The sequence below is a fragment of the Acromyrmex echinatior genome, chromosome 7, assembly GCF_024713525.1.
Source record: "Acromyrmex echinatior isolate Ae372 chromosome 7, ASM2471352v2, whole genome shotgun sequence".
Classification (NCBI taxonomy): domain Eukaryota; kingdom Metazoa; phylum Arthropoda; class Insecta; order Hymenoptera; family Formicidae; genus Acromyrmex; species Acromyrmex echinatior.
The window spans coordinates 4,501,535-4,512,323 of NC_141858.1; the positions used below are offsets into that span (position 1 = coordinate 4,501,535).

At 36.6% G+C, this 10,789-nt stretch overlaps 1 pseudogene; it reads right to left on the reverse strand.

Moving 5' to 3' along the window:
* Window positions 1-1,309: 1,309 nt before the first annotated feature.
* On the reverse strand, window positions 1,310-5,118 carry LOC147909036 (uncharacterized; annotated as a pseudogene).
* Window positions 5,119-10,789: the final 5,671 nt, after the last annotated feature.

Here is a 10,789-nt window from a genome sequence, read left to right on the forward strand (position 1 = left end):
GTGTTCTGCGCGGTTGTTAGTTGAATCTTTGTCAAGCTTTTTATATGCTCGGCAGAACCGACTCCGTAAAAATTCCTTATTTTCCTCAACAATCAATATCCACATATCCACTTCACTATAGACATAGAGGAAAACGGAAAACTCCCTAGATGTTCTTGTCTCTAAGAAAGCTGACGATACCTTAGGCCAAGTGTATAGAAATACACAGATAGATACCTACATGCCGAGTCGCACCACCACCCAGCACAAAAACAGCCTGCAATCAATTCACTTGTACATAGAGCTTTCATCATCTCTGACAAAGAACATCTACAGACAGAACTCAATCACTTAAAATTAACCTTACAGAAAAACGGACATGACAAAACGACATAACCAAACCAATCAATAAACATGCATACAAGACAACGGTCTCTCGCACACAATCAAACGAAAGGATACTATCCATTTTCCCATATATCAAAAGAACAACAGATCGAATTGGCAGAATATTAAACAAATACAACATTCGAACTATCTTTAAACCAAAAAGATAGGACAAATCCTAAGAAATTCTAAAGATCATAGACCTTAGATCCGCAGGAGTATACAAAATACCTTGTTCCTGCGGGCAAGTATACATTGGAGAAACTGGGAGAATGGTCAATCTATCAAGGATAAAGAAACACCAACGTGATGTCAGACTAAAACAGGTCACACAATCAGCATTATCAAAACACAACATCGAAACAGGATATTAAATACTATTTGACAAAACGACCAGTATCCAATATAACATCATACTTTCCAAGAAAGTAGCCATAGAGATACAAAAACACCCTAACAATCTAAATCGAGATAATGGTTACAACATAAATAAAATATGAAAAACCATTCTCCCGGTTATTGAAGACTGACCGATTCCCCCACCTCTTCCCCTCACAATTCTCTTTTTTCCCTCTTACCACTCCAATAAGTAGCGTAATAAAAAAGGAACGACTCGGAGAAACAGCTCAGGAGTATCAGGTCCTCGCCCTGATGAAGTGGATTGCAAGGTTCACGAAACGTTAGCATTCCAAAAATAGATCTGAACATGTAGGAAACCCGCGAAACGCATAATCTTAATAAATTACTTATTATTATTTGTGTTGCTCACACAGCTTGCGTTTAATTTTTAAGTTGGTAGTTGCAAAACTACGTAAGTGTGATGTACGCATATTAAACTCAAACATTTAAAGCCAAAAATTTTAATTTTCTAGAATAATTTGCAAAATTCCCTCTTTTTCCTGATTTTCAATTTTGTGGCAATCCTAAATATATAAATATAATATTATCGATCGTTTTGTCATGCCACTGAGCCTTCATTATTAAAATATTTACAAAACTCATCTCTAATGAGAATGGCATCCCGAGTACTTGTATTTGTGCTACATCTGGAGATATTCATGAATGCACAATCATCTTCCATAACCGTCCTCCACGAACTTCGTATGTAATCACCCTCTGTTGTTTCTCTATTCAGCATACCTGGTAAAATGTAATGGTTTTTCTCGATGTCACTCTTGCAAAGCCAGTTATGGAGACAGATTGTAACTTGCACAATCTTCATAGCAGTTTCCATGGCTAATAATCGGTTTTTGATAAATTCGCCACTGGTTAACAAGTATTCCGAAACAGTTCTCTATCACTCGCCTGGCTCTGCTGAGGCTTTATAATTAAAAATATTATACTTTGTTCGGCTGATAAATTATTCTTGTCGGAGAATGGCCATAGCAAATATGACTTCAATGGAAATGCTTCATCCCCGACAATGCAGTAAGGCAATAGTGGTCCTCCTCTATAAAAACTATCCGGTTGTGAAATATTCATTTGCCCTGTCTCAAGATGTTGACCAAACCGATTTTCATGAAAGATGCCTCCATCACTTCATCTGCCATATGCACCAATATCCACGAATCGGAAAATGTAATTGGCATCACAAATAGCTAATAGTACAATGCTATGACTATTTTTGTAGTTGTAGAAATTGGAGCCTGCATTGTCCGGACATTGAAATTACACAAAGGTTATTATTTTCCACATAGTGCAAGAAAATTCTAGTCCATTTATATTGTTTTTAAAATTTTTTTCCCGATAGTTTCTGATAGTTGAATAATGTCTGAAAAGAAGTCTAATAAAAGTATAATTTACTTGAATGGTTACATGCTTTCCATCAATTGTCCCATACAATGTGGAAAGTTTCATAGATCTTTAAAATCTTCTGCGATTCTCCGCCAGTCATTTTCAAGTAAGTGGAAGAATCAAAAAATACAAATTATACTAAATAATTTTGCACGTTGTAGCAATAATGTTGCTTACAGTCGTCAAGCCTATCAAATATTGATATGTTTTTTGCATTGAAGACATGGAATCAAGAGCTGCTAGAAATCTGAAATGTAATAGTTGATATAATGAAATATAATTGATAACAATTACATTCATCTAAGTAACTAAATAAAAAATAAAAAGTGTCTATCGTAATATCAATCGTTCTGCACTTATTGGCACAGCGTATTGTTTTTCTAGGCACGGACCTATTATAGATAACAACTCTCGTATTGCGTTGCTGACATCCGAAAATAATTATGGAACCATAGATCTTCCAATTTCAGTGTTGGCAGCAAGACATGATAAAAATTATGTTCATAGTGTTTTTGAAAAACTCAAAAACGCTTCTTTTTGTTTCTTCATTTCTTTTTTTCGATTAATAACAAAGCTAATGATCCGAGCAGTTTATCTCGTCGATTTGCTTCTGCATTCTGCTGATTAAGTACACTGCACTAACCATTCATGAATTTTCATTTTCGCAGACATCATTTACTCTAAACTTGTTAAAACAATAGAACTTGATCTAACTAAGAATGATGAGAGACTGCCATCCGAACCAGCGAGTTGCAGGGGATTGAGGTTATTGGATCTCAATAACGGTTCCAATAACCTCAATCCTCCGCAACTCTCTGGTTCACGTAAAATATCCACGGCAATCTCTTGCCATTCTTAGCACCGAGACACTACCATGTCTTCTAATCTTTACAACTACAACCAGAGAGAAGCCTACTCAGGTACTAAGAAAATAAGAAATTGAGGTTATTTTACTTCTTCAATATGTCCTCCAACTATTTATGATCCTTTTAAACGACGCTGCGTCAACATAACGAACGCCGCGTTCACACGGCAAGCGGCATCAAAAACAGCAGTCCCTAGAATCTAATTCCTTCTAAAGTGTCGCGCTGCGGGGCGCGGCATTTGCCGCGTCCATCAGTAGGCACCTTTATAGGCTCGACTCCGTGTATTATTAACCTTACCGGGTTTCATGTGGGACGCCAGATTAAAACATACTGGCATAAGATTTGAACTGCTCACAGACATTGAAATGGTCATGTTTATCGAATGCGGTAGTCTGAGTCAGTTTTTGAACAGGTAAGCGCGAGCTAACAAACATGTCGTCGTACAATCCATAGAAACTGTCATCGTACTTAATGTACTATGACGTCAACAATCTGTACGGCTGGGCAATGTGTCATTTTGTTTACCGATTTTCAATGGGTCGACGATGTACAAAATTTTAACTTTACGACCATCGCGTTAGATTTAGATTCGGCAACAGGCTATATTCTTGAGGTGGACGCGGAGTACCCGCAACATCTTCATGACGCATACACTAATCTACTATTCTGTCTGACGCGCGAGAAATTACTCGGCAAGCACGATGACAAGCTCCTCGCAACATTATGCGATAAACATCATTACGTCGTACATTATCGTAATCTGCAGCAATGTACTCGTCACGGTCTCCGTATCACAAAGATTCACCGTATACTGCAATTCGTGCAATCTCCATGGCTACACGATTATGTAGAACTAAACACAAAATTTAGAACTTTGGCCAAAAATGATTTTGAAAAAATTTATACAAACTTATGAATAACGCGAATATTTGGCAAAACCATAGAGAACGTACGCGATCGCGTCGAGTAAAGTTATTAATACAATGGGAAGGCAAATACGATGCTGAGGCAATGATAGTGAAAAAAAAAAAAATTTCCACAATGTTTTTTCGGAGAATCTGATCGTGATAGAATTGCGTAAGCTGGAAGTGAAGTTTGTTCAAATAGTGCAAGGATAAGACTGGATAATCTATATTCGACATCTTTTAAAATAAAAAGAAGAATACATCAGAGATGCATCCTATCGCCAGTTCTATTTAGCATCCACAGTGAACATATTATGAAGAAAGCATTAGAGGATTGGAATGGAAGAGTCGTGTTAGCGGTCTCAAACCTAAGATATGCTGATGATACCATTCTCCCAATGAGGGCGAAATGACAGCTCTCCTGCGTCGAGACGGAAAGTTTAAAATTAGACTTAAAAATAAACAGACAAAAAACAAAAATAATGGTAGTCGACCGCAGCAACTGTATATAGCTAATGGCGTCTCCAGATGGTAATTGAACTGTTAGACAAGTACGTATACGTGAAATCGTGCATTAGCAAGGTAACTGTACAGAGGAGATCAGGAGGTGTACAGGAGTGGCAAAAAGCGCGGTGAGCAGATTGATGAGGATATAGAAAGATCGTTCAATATCCAAGAGAGTGAAGATGAGACTCATGCGTGCTCTGATCTTTTCCATTGTCTTATACGGAGCGGAAACATGGACACTGCGTGCGACAGAACGCAAAAGGATAGATGTTTTTGAAATGTGATACTGGAGACAGATGCTTCGGATCCCATGGACGGCATGTAGAACGAATGTATCCCGAGAACTGAGAGTCTGAACGAGGCTTTCTTCTATCTGTCTGCAACGCTCACTTCAGTTTTTTGGCTATATAGTCTATCGAGACTAGAACAGCCTGAGAAGCTGATTGTGACGGGAAACGTGGAGGGACGAAAGTCTCATGGATGGTCGCCCACACGGTGAATTGACGAGATACGAGAGGTCACTAGACCATCATTTTGCGGGACCATAAGAGAGGCGGAAGATCGTGATCAATGGAAGGAATTAGTCACCCGTATCACAGAAGGTCACGACCTCCAATAATGGGGAAAACGACAGAGAGAGAGAGAGAGAGAGAGAGAGAGAGAGAGAGAGAAAGAGAGAAAGTGAGAAAATTTTAACGTCGTTGCAAGTAAGATGCTGAAGGAAAGACTTTACTTTATAATATCAAAATACTACAATAAAATTATAAATAGGTTCAACAATAGAGAAATGAAACTTCGAATTAACTTTAAACGCAATTAGTTATTCTTAATGTGTAGTTGTAATCCATTCTTATAGTTTAGAGAATCGTAATCATTTAATTAGAAAAATTAAATTCATAATAAATATATTAAGTACATAATACAATGATTTTATAATTGATTAAGAGGAGAGAAAGAAGAGAAAGGAGAGAGAGGAGAGGCGGAGGAGGAAGAGGAGAGAAAGAGAGAGAGAAAGAAAGAGAGAGAGAAAGAGAGAGAGAAAGAGAAAGAAAGAGAGAGAGAGAGAGAGAGAGAGATGCAGTTTCTGTGAAATAGGCCCACTTGGCGTTATAAATGCTTCGAAGCGTTTGAATTGACGCGATGCGTTTGATTGACTAATCGGAAGAAAGAATTTTACTAATTGACTAATCAAAAAATATTTCGAAGCATTTGTATTATCAAGTGGACCGTAGCCATAGTTGACTGTGTCAAGACAAACCGATCCAAAATGTGCCAAGCACGTTAAAAGCTACTAAGAGATACATTGGCAGTTACTGCAATTATTTAATTCGGCTTTATCTAACTTATCTAATGTTACGTACAAACTCTTGGAGATTTTATTATGTGTATAACTTTGTTTCCGCCGTTTTCCTATAGATGGCTTTAGCGGTAAGTGGTGGTCAAAATAAATAGATCATAGACGTCATACAATAAACTTGGGCATCTGTCAACATAATCTCATAGAAACATTAGTCGATTTGTGTCTACGTCAACAAGTTATTCTCGATTGAAAATGTCAGTTTACGAGCCAAATTCTCGTCATTTGCGGGAGGTTTTAATTGCTTCAATATGAAGAAATCTGCGGCTGAGACTCATCGAATGCTTTCAAATACTTATGGTGAGGCCGCTATTAGTGAAAGAACGTGGCATGAGTGGTTTCAACGCTTCAAGAACAGTGATTTTGATGTCGGAGACCGGCATAGCGGTGGAAGAGAGAAAGTTTTCGAAGATGCAAAATTGGAGACATTACTTGATCAAGACTCGTGTCAAAATCAAGAAGAATTGGCACGATCATTGGGAATGACTCAACAAGCCATTTAAAAACACCTCAAAGTCATGGGAATAATTCAGAAGCAAGGAAATTGGGTGCCGTACAAGTTGAAGCCGAGAGATGTTGAACGGCGTTTGTTTGCTTGTGAACAGCTGCTTGAAAGGCAAAGACGGAAGGGATTTCTGCATCGCATTGTGACTGGGAACGAAAAATGGGTTCATTATGATAACCCCAAGCGCAGAAAATCATGGGGAGTTCCCGGCCATATTTCCACATCGGCTAAACTGAATATTCGGCTCCAAGGTCATGCTTTGTATTTGGTGGGACCAGCTCGGCGTAGTGTATTATGAGTTGTTAAAACTGACTGAAACAATCACAGGCGATCAATATCGAACGCAATTGATGCGTTTGAGCATTGAAAGACAAACGGCCGCAATACAACGAGAGATAAAGTGATTTTGCAGCATGACAATGCTCGACCCCATGTTGCGAAAGTGGTCAAGACATACTTGGAAACGTTGAAATGGGAAGTCCTACCCCACCCGCCGTATTTCTCCAGACGTTGCTCCCTCTGATTATCACTTGTTTCGATCAATGGCACACGGCCTGGCTGACCAGGTCTTATGAAGAAGTAAAAAATTGGATCGATTCGTGGATCGCCTCAATAGATGATCAGTTTTTTCGACGTGGGATTTGTACGCTGCCCGAAAGATAGGAGAAAGTAATGGCCAGAGATGGACAATACTTTGAATCATAAATGTATTACCAGTTTTTTACAATAAAGCCTCGAATTTCGCAAAAAAAACGGCGGAAGCAAAGTTGTACATCTAAATTTATAATCCTATTGGAGAGAAGAGGAGCAAAATTGGTGAGGTATTTCGAAAGACGGTCAGACTCTTGTCTCGCAGGTATCAGCACAGAAGCAAGTACCGCGAATTGAATGCACCCCTTTGTGCTCGTCTTTGAATATGGATCATTGTCCCACAAAGACGTTATGATATCTGTTTCCTATGAGCGGTGCGATTATCGAATTTCGAGTTAAGGAATCCCTTTAACTCGGGAATAGAGCTCGAGAGTAAACATCTGAACACAGGAACCGGGAGGTTGGTCGATAATTCCATGCCGGTTTCATGTGGATCAAAATAATGGGACCCGATCGTAAAATTCCCCTCGGGAATAGGCTCGGTAGTCCGCGAGAATTGTCTAACGAGTGACTTAAATGTCACTCTCTTGGATGCGGAAATAGGATTTCAGTGGAGGAGGAATTTCTTCTAGGAACTCCACGGACATCGTGGAATTTCTAAAAGAAATTCCTCCTCTATCATCGAGATCCTATTTCCGCATCCAAGAAAGTGACTTGCCCAAGCAATTTGAATTTCGATTGAGTGACTCGACTGTATCGCGATTAAGATCGGGGTTGAAAGATCTAATCGCGGATCACAACTAAAGTTGGTTGGGAGAACTAGTAGCGGACCGATAGAGTAACGTTTTGTAGCTGAGTTTTGACTGACTATCTGTTCACGAAGGGCCTCTTTTTTATATTCGCAAGTTAGTAGTGCTATGTGCAGCCTCGTGTATGTTACTGGTTTAATATAGGATTAGGATTAAGAGTATTAGTTGTGAAATGGGATACTGGGATATGTTTAAAACATTCCGTCATCGATCATTTGCCGAATGCTCAATAGTTTAGAGCCACATGTGTCATTTAGCTGAGCCCTCAAATATGTAGGCATTTAAATATGTTTAATAAATATTAGTTTATTTGAACATTAAAGTGAAGTTAAGTTAAAAGATTACATTGAATGCTCATTAATAATATACGGTTAATTCTTCTTGTTCGTTCGCTTGCCTCTTGCGCTCTCTCCCTTCACGCGCTTCCTATCTTTTTCTCAGCGCCATCTTCCGATCCCACATGTATATATAGATATATATATGTATACATAGATATATATAGATAGATATATATATATATATATGTATATATATATATATATATATATATGTATACAGGATGTCTAGAAATAATCGCCAAATATTTCATGGATACGTAGAGCGGATTAAACTGAGTCGAAAAGTCCTCCATTTTGTAAGTTTCCCCAATAGTCCCCGAGATATTAATCCTTAAAGGTAGCCGAATATGCCCGACCTACTACTGCGAAGTGTATACGCCTTCCGATCGCTTAGCGTGCGGACCGTGGGGAGCGGGGATATCCTGGCCCATCCGAACTATGGAGACTTTCGGCGGTGTGCGCAGCGCTGATAGTACTTGAGTAAAAAATTCTTGAAAACTAATATTTTAATAATTAATATCTTGTTACTATTACGAAAATTACAAAATGGTAAAGACTTTTCGACTGAGTTTAATCCGCTCTATCTCATTCACGTTGTTAGTAAAATTATCAAATACACTTTTAAAATACACTTATTATTTATTTTAAACAAGTAATATTTATACATATATAACATTTTTCTGTATGTACACGCGCAATTTTCTGTATGTACACACGCAATTTTCATTTATGTTTTAATTACATTTTTGTCTAAAATCACGTTTTAAACAATGTCTTGCTATGGACGGTCATCATTTTAAACATCTGTAGCGAACTGTTATCGCTGGTAAAATAATTTTTTTTTATCTAATACTTTTTTATGTGTTTTCTTCCCATCAATTGAATCATCTCATTATTATGTTTATAAAAGTATTAAGGTATGGTTATCAAAAAATTAATAGTTTACGAATTATTTAATATTTTATGTCAATATGTACCACAATAAAATATAAAATATCTCGTAAACTATTGGTTTTTTGATATCGCTACCTTAATACTTTTATATGCAGAATAATTAGAGGAATCATATTATGTAAAAATTATGTAAAATTTATGTAAATATTATGTACAAAAATTCATATAAAACCATTTATAAAAATAAAGTTGAAAACTTTAAATTTTCTAGGCGCCTCCACTTGAGAAAAAATATTCATCATCATACGATACCCCTTTCGAAACCAAATAATTTTTATTTCAAGCATTTCTTCCTATCTTCAAAACTGTGGGTGTTATTATGGTGGCCAGTCTTAAGTGAGACACCCTGTACACATACACACACGCACGCACGCACGCACGCACGCACATATGTATAATATACAGGGTGTTTGGAAAATAATGATAAATCTTTCGCAAAAGAGCAGAATAGACTAAACTGAGAAGGAAAGTCCTCTATCATTTTGCAATTTTCGTAATAGTTAATAAGATATTAATTGCCGAAAATTGGTCTTCAATCATTTTTTACTCAAATACTATCAATTTCACAGAAAAACTATAAGAGAAAAAATTTATTTTCTCCTCATAGAGGTTCTAAGAATTTATTCTAGAATTTTTTCAGAATTTTTTAATACCGTATCTTCTCAAGTTGTTAAAAAATGCTGAAAAAATGCTGTACGAAAAAATTGATAAAAAATTATAAAAAAATTCAGAGTTCAATGAGAAGAAAATAAACAATTTTTATCTCTTGCAGTTTTTCTGCAGTAAAGTTGATAGTATTTGAGTAAAAAATGAATGAAGACCAATTTTCGGCAATGTTGAAAAACATGATAGAATCATATATGGTGGATTGAATCCAAAAAAGCGGGTTAAAAACTATTTAAGCCAGGTCTTTTAGTTTTTAGAGAAATAATCTTATCGAATTTTCCGGATGCAGCCATATAGGGACGTGCCGAGTGTATCATATACGTTCGGATAAACCGACTGGCCAAAATAGCTCTGCTACATATACGCTTTACCACCGGACGAGCATATCCTTGTCTTTATATCATGACTGTAATCCAGTGAGAAATGACAATGGAATCGATATCGATATTGATTCTGATATCAAATCTACATCGATTCAATGTCGATTCCATTGTCATTTCGTACTAGAAAGAAACAAAAGACGTGTCGCATATTAATAGCATTTAATGTACATCAGACATAACATGGAACTTAAAAATCAAAAAGATATATAAACTAATCTTTGTACTATATTGACACTGTTGCCACGTTTTGAGCAATCGAAGTGAAGTTATGTACCCGATTCGGAATTTTGTGTTGCTTTATCGTTAATATCTTGATAACCGGTTAGTAAATCGACATGAATTTTTTTTTAGGAACGTTGCTCAGTATGTTATTTACTCACAAAGTTTCAGAATATTGACAATGTTCTTCTTTATAATTTTGTTGATATATAAGTGGAAATATGCTGCTGTTTGGAAATAAATCGCTGAAAATCTATATCAATTAACTCATTTCTGTATGAATTATATTAAAATGAGTCAACTGATATAGATTTCGGCATATTTTCAGCGATTTTAGCGATTTATTTCCACTAGATACTCCATAAGAACTCTTGCAAAATTATAACTTTAATTTGTGATGATAACTTGTGAACTAGACAAAAAATTGACTTCTGGTTTTACATACGTCTTTACATAATAAATAGAATCAATTTATTAAATTTTCGAGCTATTGTCAATGTTAAAACGTTCCCTAATGAAAATAAAAATC